Source organism: Thunnus thynnus, chromosome 2 (genome assembly GCF_963924715.1).
Source record: "Thunnus thynnus chromosome 2, fThuThy2.1, whole genome shotgun sequence".
NCBI classification, from domain to species: Eukaryota; Metazoa; Chordata; class Actinopteri; order Scombriformes; family Scombridae; genus Thunnus; species Thunnus thynnus.
Window position 1 is genome coordinate 39200050 of NC_089518.1, and position 10624 is coordinate 39210673.

Consider the following 10624-nt stretch of genomic DNA (forward strand, 5'->3'; position numbering starts at 1 on the left):
TTAAACTTCACCCAAAAAGACAACTTTGTTTTTGTTGTTTTTGAACAGAACCCTTTTACAGTCGGCAGCAGTTGAGGGAAGTTGCTGCTATTTTTCTCCTCCAGCAGAATAAGGCGATGGGTCCGTCCTCTGAACCTGCCGCGAAAGCAGCAGGGGTATTTCTGTAACCTTGTGCAGGAATTGACATTTAACAGCAAAAAATTCCAACATTATTTCAGGATAAGCGCTGCACAATTAGAGGAGGTGTTGTCATATGTAGGTCAGGACCTTTGCAAACAAAGGACCACCTATCTAGATCCTATTGAGGCAAAACAGAGATTGGATATCACATTGAGGTAAATGAAAAAGACAAGATTTAGGTAAAAAGTATTATTTTTTATTTATTCCATTCAAAATTCTTCCAGTAAATTTGGGCAATTAAACTGATCAAACTCGTAATAATAGATACATTAAGAGACGGTAATAAATAATAAGAACACAGCATAGAACACAGGAGTTAATACCAGTTCAAAGATTGACATTTCAAAGGCTGATTACTGGTGGTGTTTGGGTTGTTGAAATAGTAAGGGCTGTGGTGGGCTGGGATGTTTCGGTGGGAGGGTGAAAAACCTGGTTGCTATCCCAATTTAAAATTAAGGCCAACAGCTGTGCTTTCAGCTGGCCTTTGTTAGTTTTGACTTGCTTGAACTCCAGCAGTAAACTTAGCAAAAACGTTTCGTCTGGGTCTGGGTTGAATAGGTGTTTTAAGAATTTCATAGAGGTCTTCGTTACAGGTTTCTGTGGTGGATTATCTTGTTTCCTTCTTTTGGAGCTGTAGTAGTGACCCTCCCTCTTCCTCTCTCTCTCTGCTCTCTCCCCACTTTCCATACCTCCAGACCTCTCTCCTCCTCCTCCTCCTCCTCCTCCTCCTCCTCCTCCTCCTCCTCCTCCTCCTCTGTCCTCACTACATCTCCCTGGTCGAGGCTGCTTTTAGAGCTGAAAATAGAAACACTCATGTCAGCACAGTGACATCTAGTGGTTTGTAGAAGTTACAGCAGCCCTTCAAGACTGGAGCTGAAACACCTCTCTGATTTTAAGAGTTTTAGTCTCATGTGTGCAATAAAAGTCCAAGAGTGTCAGACTGTTTCCTGGACACCACCGGGGCCATTGAAAAGCACGTGAAAATCTTCCTCCCTCAACCAATCGAAGAAACCTGGTGCTATGGTGGCCAGGGGCTTCTGAGAGAAGTGGCAATTTCCCAATTGCATTGGAGTGCTTGATGGGAAGCATAACAATCATAGCTCCAGCGAGGAGTGGAATTCTCTATTTTAATTATAGAGGGACTTTCTCGACTGCACAGCTGGCCCTTTTGGATGCAAACTACAGGTTCCTGGTAAGTCAAATAGGGGATTTTGGCAGAACCAGCAATGGTGGCGTGTTCAGAAACTCCGCCCTGCGCAGGGGGCTGGAGAACAACACCCTCCATGTACCACCACCAACACCCCTGCCAGGCACTGAGTTCCTGGGGCAGGTGCTGCATGTCATAGTGGCTGACGCAGTATTTCCCCTAAAGCCATTTCTCCTGAAACCCTTTGAAGGACGAAACCTCTCGGGACAGAGCCACATATAACTACAGGCTGTCGAGGGCTCTCATGACAGTGGAGATGGCCTTTATTGTGCTGGCGGCGAGATGGAGGATCTTCCGCTGTATAATACACATCAATGGAGAAAGCGGACCTCCTGGTTGTGGCAGCCTGTATTCTGCATAACTGTCATAAGGCCTGGTGATGCAGAATGCAGGCTGCTGTGGGAAGGTGAAAACCTGCAGTCAGTGAATAACCATGTGATCTGCAGTGGTCAGGAGGCATTTGATGTGTGGGATAATTTGTGCAGTATTTTTCTGAGGTATAAACACACATCCAGGTAACGAAATTAACACCTGCCATCTGCCAAATGCTGAGTAAATGTTGTCTGTGGCTGGCAGATAGGTTTTTCTTAGTCTTTCAGTCAGTATTCAGTATGCTGACACTGCCTTTAAACTCTCTGTGCAGTACATCAATTTCATGCTCTGTATCAAAACTATGTTAAATTGCATCGTCCCTATCAAATAAAATAAAAAATAAAAAATAAAATAAATAAATCCTGTCTTATTTGTCTTAGTCTTATTTGGTTACATAATACAGCTCTGTTGTGTTAATTTTAGGTTTATTTTAATAGTTTCACTTGTTGCACCTTTTGGATGATTTATTTGTAAATATATTTTATACAGTCTTTTAATTGTGCGTTTGTATTTTGCTGTTTTGTGTTTTTCTTTTTATATTTGTGAATATGCAGGGGAGGAGGAGGTTGTTGGTAACTTTGAGGAGGGCTGTTTCTGTGCTGTGAGTGGAAGAGAAGTGCAGAGTGGAGCTAAACGTGTTGAAAGGAAAATTAGCTCCAATGGTAGAGCACTTACTTTGCGTGTGAGAGGTAGCAGGAACGATACCCTTGTTCCTTGGGAGACTTTACCCAAGCAGCAACTATCACAGCTTGAAGCTGAAGCCACAAGGGAAGTACCTTAAAGTGCAATGCCACTGATGACCATTTTTACACCTGGTCATGTGTAAGAGGACCAGAAGGGTCTGGATGAAGTATCAATTGGAACGAAATGATGCAAAGTCCTGAGTAAATTTGTGTTTGACTTTGCTCCCTTCAGTAGCTCCTGATTGGATTTGCTGCTTTAAATGTTCCTTAATAATGGAGCCAGTTAGCTTGATGACATGTAAACACAGCAGACTAAAGTCAGGCTGACTCGACGAGGATGGGATTCGAACCCACGTGCGCAGAGCACAATGGATTAGCAGTCCATCGCCTTAACCACTCGGCCACCTCGTCTGTTGACGGGGTTTAAATGTCCATACAGCCGTGGCGTTGTATGGACAATCTGTGAAACACGTTGACGTCAGGTAACGTGGCGGTGGTGAGAGCGGTCAGAGTCACGGGACTGAAGGTGTGAATAGTTGAGGAGCCTTTTCAGAAGGATTGAATCATAGCTGACAGTCTAACATCCCGTTCACACATGCAGACTCCAACACTGGAGACACAACAGGACGCCTTTCATTATCACGTGGACTCTCAAAAACTGCCACTGCTGCTCAAAGGGAAGTTGAGAAAAGTTCAACTTTATGCTGAAGTTGAGACAAAAGGGGGAGATTGAAAAAAAAGATGCGTGGGAAGAAAAAACATGCAAACAGTGTTTACATTACATGTAAGAGGACTCTATCTCAATTCTGATTTAATCGTACTGATCAGGTTGTTTGTTGTTTTGCACAGGATAGTTCCAGAGACTAACATGTAGACAGAAGGAAAGCCTTCTGGAGAATGCGGGCATCGATGCTGCTACCTCTCGCATGCTAAGCGAGCGCTCTACCATTTGAGCTAATTCCCCTGTGAGCTGTGAAGCACTCTTTTCGCGGGATGAGTGAAGATCACAATGGATTAGCAAGTCTTCACACAGACCTGAAAGGTTTCATTGGTGTCTTTTCTAAGTGGAGACACCAAATAAAGATAGGTTTTCCCCCCTCCAGGAACAGCAATCCTCCACAGGGGATGAAGGAAGGGAAGTGCAGCATGGAACTAGATATCTTCCTTTTTTTCGTAGGGGAATTAGCTCAAATGGTAGAGCGCTCGCTTCGCATGTGAGAGGTAGCGGGATCGACGCCTGCATTCTCCAAAAGACTTTAAAGCATTTCTTCTACTTACGTAGGGAAAGTCTAGCTAACGTAGAAATCTGATTTTTACATCTGAACATGGGTAAGACGATCGTAATCAGAAAGGTCTGGATCGATAGGACCCAAACGACACAAAGTTCTGAGTAAAAGAGGGAGAGCAGGCGGGAGAAAGAAAGAGGTCCCGGGAGACCCGACTGTCCGTCACAGAGAGGCCTGGCTGCAGGGGCTGTTAGGTGGGGCCGAAAACTTGGTGACGTAGTGACAGGGGCTGGTTGGTGAACTGCTGTAGCTGGCCAGCTAACTGCTAACTCGCTAGCTGGCTGGGCCACCGCTAGTCATTCACAACAGCTCCCAGGAATTCTCTCTGTTTTCTCGTCTTGACATTAATACACGGCTCATTCAAAGAGGTAGCAGTATCATGGCCTCCTCTCATAACTGAGTGCAAAGCAGCTCTCTGTTGTGGAGCAGCTTTTATTCTGAAAGAGGAGGGTAAAAGAAGCCAACGGTGCAAGTCATCCAACATGCTACGATAGCTTCCTCCATTTTGGACTCTCTGTTCCCTCTTAAGTATCATAGGGATCTCTTCCAAGAAGGCTTGTGATTGGTTGGTGGTGTGCAGATTGACTTTGCCTCCTTGACCAGATCCTCTGATTAGATGAGTTGAATTCACTGCCTTAAATGCTGCCGCATGGAGGCCTTGATGGAGCCAATTAGCTCAATAACATGTAAACACAGCAGACAAGCTGACTCGACGAGGATGGGATTCGAACCCACGTGCGCAGAGCACAATGGATTAGCAGTCCATCGCCTTAACCACTCGGCCACCTCGTCTGTTGATGGGGTTTCAATGTCCATACAGCTGTGGCGTTGTATGGACAATCTGTGAAACGCATTGACGTCGGGGTAACGTGGCGGTGGTGAGAGCGGTCAGAGTCACGGGACTGAAGGTGTGAATAGTTGAGGAGCCTTTTCAGAAGGGTTGAATCATAGCTGACAGTCTAACAGCCCATTCACACATACAGACTCCAACACTGGAGACACAACAGGACGCCTTTCAGTATCACGTGGACTCTCAAAAACTGCCACTGCTTCTCAAAGGGAAGTTGAGAGAACTTCAACTTTATGCTGAAGTTAAGACGAGAGAGGGAGATTGAAAAAAGAGATGTGTGGGGAAAAAAAACATGCCAGCAGAGTGCTGACCTTACATGTAAGAGGACTCTCTCTGTCTTAGTTCTGAATTAATTGTAAAGGTGAGATTGTTTGTTGTAGTGCATGAGAAAGTTCCAGGGACTATTACATACACTGGCTGCAGGGGCTGTTAGGTGGGGCTGAAAACTTGGTGACGTAGTGACATTCATGGGGCTTGTTGGTGAACTGCTGTAGCTGGCCAGCTAAGCGCTAATTCGCTAGCCGGCTGGGCCACCGCTAGTCATTCACAACAGCTTCCAGAGTTTTTCTGTTTTCTCTCTGCTGTTCCGTCTCCTCGTCTTGACATTTATACACGGCTCATTCAAAGAGGTAGCAGTATCGTGGCCTCCTCTCATAACTGAGTGCAAAGCAGCTCTCTGTTGTGGAGCAGCTTTTACTCTGAAAGAGGAGGGTAAAACCAGCCAGTGGTGCAACACATCCAACACGCTAGGATAGCTTCCTCCATTTTGGACTCTCTGTTCCCTCCTAGGTATCATAGAGATCTCTTCCAAGAAGGCTCACCCTTGGTCAGCGGTGTGTGGATTGACTTTGCCCCCTTGAGCCGGACCCACTGATTGGATGAATTGAATTTACTACTTTAAATCAAGGTCTTAATCATGGAGCCAGTCAGCTCGATGACATGTAAACACAGCAGACTAAAGTCAAGCTGACTCGACGAGGATGGGATTCGAACCCACGTGCGCAGAGCACAATGGATTAGCAGTCCATCGCCTTAACCACTCGGCCACCTCGTCTGTTGACGGGGTTTCAATGTCCATACAGTCGTGGCGTTGTATGGACAATCTGTGAAACACGTTGACGTCGGGTAACGTGGCGGTGGTGAAAGCGGTCAGAGTCACGGGACTGAAGGTGTGAATAGTTGAGGAGCCTTTTCAGAAGGATTGAATCATAGCTGACAGTCTAACATCCCGTTCACACATGCAGACTCCAACACTGGAGACACAACAGGACGCCTTTCATTATCACGTGGACTTTCAAAAACTGCCACTGCTTCTCAAAGGGAAGTTGAGAGAACTTCAACTTTATCCTGAAGTTAAGACGAGAGGGGGAGATTGAAAAAAGAGATGTGTGGGGAAAAAAAACATGCCAGCAGAGTGCTGACATTACATGTAAGAGGACTCTCTCTATCTTAGTTCTGAATTAATTGTAAAGGTGAGATTGTTTGTTGTAGTGCATGAGAAAGTTCCAGGGACTATTACATAGACACAGTAGGAAAGACTTCTGGAGAATACGGGCATCGATCCCGCTACCTCTCGCATGCTAAGCGAGCGCTCTACCACTTGAGCTAATTCCCCTATGATCTATAAAGCACTCTCTTCACTTTTACTTCACTCCCCCCTGCAGTCTTGAAATGTGGCTTTTCTTGTTAACTTGTAGTCGTGTAAAGACAGAAGATTGAATTGAACATGACCTGACGAGGATGGCATTGGAACAGAGGCGTGAAGAGCGCAATTGATTGGGAGGTCTTCACGCAAACCTGGAAGGTCTGGAGGGTTTCGTTGGTGTCTTTCCTAAATGGAGACACCAAATAAAGATAGGTTTTCCCCCCACCAAGAACAGGAATCCTGCACAGGGGAGGAAGGGAGAGAAGTGCAGCACAGAGCGAGATATCTTCTGTTTTTTCGTAGGGGAATTAGCTCAAATGGTAGAGCGCTCGCTTCGCATGTGAGAGGTAGTGGGATCGATGCCCACATTCTCCAAAAGACTTAACTGTTCCTTCTACTTTATGTAGGGAAAGTCCAGTTAATGTGGAAAACCAGTTTTACATCTGAACGTGGGTAAGACAGTCGTAATCAGAAAGGTCTGGATGAGGCATCCATAGGACCCAAACGACACAAAGTCCTGAGTGGAAGAGGGAGAGAGAGCGGGAGAAGGAAAGAGGTCCCGGGAGACCCGACTGTCCATCGCAGAGAGGCCTGGCTGCAGGGGCTGTTAGGTGGGGCTAAAAACTTGGTGACGTAGTGACATGCACGGGGCTGGTTGGTGAACTGCTGTAGCTGGCCAGCTAAGCGCTAACTCGCTAGCCGGCTGGGCCGCCGCTAGTCATTCACAACAGCTCCCAGAGTTTCTCTCTGTTTTCTCTCTGCTGTTCCGTCTCCTCATCTTGACATTTATACACGGCTCATTCAAAGAGGTAGCAGTATCGTGGCCTCCTCTCATAACTGAGTGCAAAGCAGCTCTCTGTTGTGGAGCAGCTTTGATTTGACAGAGGAGGGTAAAACCAGCCAGTGGTGCAACACATCTAGGATAGCTTCCTCCATTTTGGACTCTCTGTTTCCTCCTAGGTATCATATAGATCTCTTCCAAGAAGGCTCACACTTGGTCAGCAGTGTGTGGATTGATTTTGCCCCCTTGAACCGGACCCACTGATTGGATGAATTGAATGTACTGCTGTAAATCAAGGTCTTAATCATGGAACCAGTCAGCTCGATGACATGGAAACACAGCAGATTAAAGTGAAATTCACTCGACGAGGATGGGATTCGAACCCACGCGTGCAGAGCACAATGGATTAGCAGTCCATCGCCTTAACCACTCGGCCACCTCGTCTGTTGATGGGGTTTAAATGTCCATACAGTCTGGCTGGGCCACCGCTAGTCATTCACAACAACTCCCAGGAATTCTCTGTTTTCTCATCTTGACATTTATACACGGCTCATTCAAAGAGGTAGCAGTATCATGGCCTTCTCTCATAACTGAGTGCAAAGCAGCTCTCTGTTGTGGAGCAGCTTTTACTCTGAAAGAGGAGGGTAAAAGAAGCCAGCGGTGCAAGTCATCCAACATGCTACGATAGCTTCCTCCATTTTGGACTCTCTGTTCTCTCTTAAGTATCATAGGGATCTCTTCCAAGAAGGCTTGTGATTGGTTGGTGGTGTGCAGATTGACTTTGCCTCCTTGACCGGATCCTCTGATTAGATGAGTTGAATTCACTGCCTTAAATGCTGCCGCATGGAGGCCTTGATGGAGCCAATTAGCTCAATAACATGTAAACACAGCAGACTAAAGTCAAGCTGACTCGACGAGGATGGGATTCGAACCCACGCGTGCAGAGCACAATGGATTAGCAGTCCATCGCCTTAACCACTCGGCCACCTCGTCTGTTGACAGGGTTTTAATGTCCATACAGTCGTGGCGTTGTATGGACAATCTGTGAAACACGTTGACGTCTGGTAACATGGCGGTGGTGAGAGTGGTCAGAGTCACGGGACTGAAGGTGTGAATAGTTGAGGAACCTCTTTGGAAGGATTGAATCATAGCTGACAATCTAACAGCCAGTTCACACATACAGACTCCAACACTGGAGACACAAAAGGACGCCTTCCATTGTGATGTGGACTCTGAAAAAACTGCCACTGTTACTCAAAGGGAAGTTGAGAAAAGTTTATGCAAAAGGTCAGAGATTTCCTTGCAAGGCAGCTGGATTTGCGAGATCACAACATCAGGAGATCACGCAAGAATCCATCTTGTCAGGCTTCAATTGATGCACTTGTGTCTGAACCACCAGTGGTTTGGACCAATCAATGTCCTATCAGGATTCTTGTGTGACCTTGTGATCTCTTAAATCCAGCTGCCTTGCAAGGTAAGACAGTGATGGTTCATCCAATCACCTGCCAAGTATTTTTTGAAAGTGCCCTTTTCCAAACAGTTTCCAAGGACGACTTCTGTAGGAGAATTTACTGCTTTATATCAAGGCCTTAATCGAGCCAGTTAGCTTGATGACATGTAAATACAGCAGGTTAAAGTTTAGTTGACTCGACGAGGATGGGATTCGAACCCACGCGTGCAGAGCACAATGGATTAGCAGTCCATCGCCTTAACCACTCGGCCACCTCGTCTGTTGACACTGTTTAAATGTCCATTCACTCATGTCACTGTTTGGAAAATCTATGAAACACAATGAAGTCAGTTGACATGGCAACTGAATATGTGAATCCTGAATGAATTGTACAGATTGGGTTATTTGTAGTTGTGCACAATAATGTTCTTGGGGATATTACATAGACACAGAGGGAAAACCTTCTGGAGAATGCGGGCATCGATCCCGCTACCTCTCGCATGCTAAGCGAGCGCTCTACCATTTGAGCTAATTCCCCTGTGCATCACTATTATATTGTTCTGTACAGACAGACTGTACATAATGGAACATAATAGAGTCCTGAATGAAGAACACAATCACACTTTAGATTCCTGTCCTTTTGTGTCATGAAGGTCGACACATCAGTTCTGTCTTTGTATTGCAAACAGTGTTGACTGAGGACCAGACAGTCGTCTGCTACAGCTGTTATTAATGTCACATATTAGACCTTCATTGTTATATAAATACTGTGGGACATTGCTGCCACCCTCTGTTCAGACTGTAGCACAAACAGCACAAACTGTAACTCATTTTGCACAAAACACTTGTCCTCCAAACCTTTTGTAATGAATTTCTTTGTATTTCTTTCTTATTGAAGTATTTTGTATCTGTTAGAAATCTCTCACTGTTGGCTTTTATTAATCATTGAGTTGAAAGGAATCAATTGAGTTGCATTTTTAAAAGTGAGATTCTCCTCTGTTCATTCTCACACTGCAGCCTCTGCTCTCTGTGTCCACACACACACACACACACAGGTGTTGTCTTCAAGTCTGGCCTTCAACAGGTGACATTGATGACCATTGGTCAGAAAGTGCTGCTGTAAAATGCAGAGAGAGAATGCTGATTGGTTGAAGGAAACCTGGTTTTCTGGACATTTGGTTCAAAAAGCTGCCTGACATTATCCTGATTATTTCACTGTTTCACAGAGACAGTTGTTGGGCTTGAAAGGAGTGCGTTTGGTTATTAGCTATAATTTATAATTATCAGAGATAATTATGAATTATGAAATTAAAAATTATTAACTTAGTCAATAATGCGGGGCACCACCCGGAGACCGGGACTAATAACCAACTGTAAAGGTAGTCTCAAACAAAGTATTCACTTAAGGGGAGCTAATACCTGGTGTATCAGCACCTCTAAGTGAATGGTGAAGGTGAAATCAGCCATTTATCACAATAACAGATGCACGATAATGACAAGAAACTTCTCTTTAAAGCTATAAATAGTATTTATTAACTTCCACAAGAACTAACAAGGTCAACAATTGTTTCAATCAACAAATACTATACTACCAACTAATACTAGCGAAAAACACATAAAACAGCAGCTGTGTAAAGGTAAATGGGTAAACCGAAGCATGTGTGTGTGTGTGTGTGTGCATGTGAGAGAGGATGTAAGAGTAAGTGTAAGCGTGTATGTGTATGTGCGTGTGTGTGTGTGTGTGTGTGTGTGTGTGCGCGCGTGAGAGAGGATGTAAGAGTAAGTGTAAGCGTGTATGTGTATGTGCATGTGTGTGTATGTGCGTGTGAGTCACAAGATGGCCGACGTGGATCACGTGACGATACAAGTGACTCAAGATGGCGCAGCTTCCGGGGGAAGTTGTGTCACATGAGAACAACCGGCGGAAGACGCCACAGAGTTCCAGTTAACAATAGCAGACAGCGCCGACCGGTGGTCGGTGGCGTTTCTGCACTCACGTGTCTGATGGCGGATAACAAAGGGGCAAGACGGCGCTATGGCCCTCTGTTATCTGACTATCAGATGTGTGGAAAACGTGCGTAGTTAGGTGGATGTGTAAGTGTATGTGCGTGTGTGTGGGTGTTAGTAAGAGAAGGAAAGAGAGGAAGGGAGATCGACTCTCGGTCCCGCG

General features: G+C 45.4%; 8 non-coding genes across 8 annotated transcripts; all 8 read right to left on the reverse strand.

Annotated features, from left to right (window-relative positions):
- Window positions 1–2771: 2771 nt before the first annotated feature.
- On the reverse strand, window positions 2772–2853 carry trnas-gcu (transfer RNA serine (anticodon GCU)). Its single transcript has one exon. It is a non-coding gene; the product is annotated as a tRNA-Ser (tRNA).
- Window positions 2854–4438: 1585 nt separating this feature from the next.
- trnas-gcu (transfer RNA serine (anticodon GCU)) lies at window positions 4439–4520 on the reverse strand. The gene has a single exon. It is a non-coding gene; the product is annotated as a tRNA-Ser (tRNA).
- Window positions 4521–5550: 1030 nt separating this feature from the next.
- Window positions 5551–5632, reverse strand: trnas-gcu (transfer RNA serine (anticodon GCU)). The gene has a single exon. It is a non-coding gene; the product is annotated as a tRNA-Ser (tRNA).
- A 488-nt stretch (window positions 5633–6120) lies between these two features.
- On the reverse strand, window positions 6121–6193 carry trnaa-agc (transfer RNA alanine (anticodon AGC)). The gene has a single exon. It is a non-coding gene; the product is annotated as a tRNA-Ala (tRNA).
- Window positions 6194–7366: 1173 nt separating this feature from the next.
- On the reverse strand, window positions 7367–7448 carry trnas-gcu (transfer RNA serine (anticodon GCU)). The gene has a single exon. It is a non-coding gene; the product is annotated as a tRNA-Ser (tRNA).
- Window positions 7449–7915: 467 nt separating this feature from the next.
- On the reverse strand, window positions 7916–7997 carry trnas-gcu (transfer RNA serine (anticodon GCU)). Its single transcript has one exon. It is a non-coding gene; the product is annotated as a tRNA-Ser (tRNA).
- Window positions 7998–8652: 655 nt separating this feature from the next.
- Window positions 8653–8734, reverse strand: trnas-gcu (transfer RNA serine (anticodon GCU)). Its single transcript has one exon. It is a non-coding gene; the product is annotated as a tRNA-Ser (tRNA).
- Window positions 8735–8919: 185 nt separating this feature from the next.
- Window positions 8920–8992, reverse strand: trnaa-agc (transfer RNA alanine (anticodon AGC)). The gene has a single exon. It is a non-coding gene; the product is annotated as a tRNA-Ala (tRNA).
- Between the last annotated feature and the right edge of the window lie 1632 nt (window positions 8993–10624).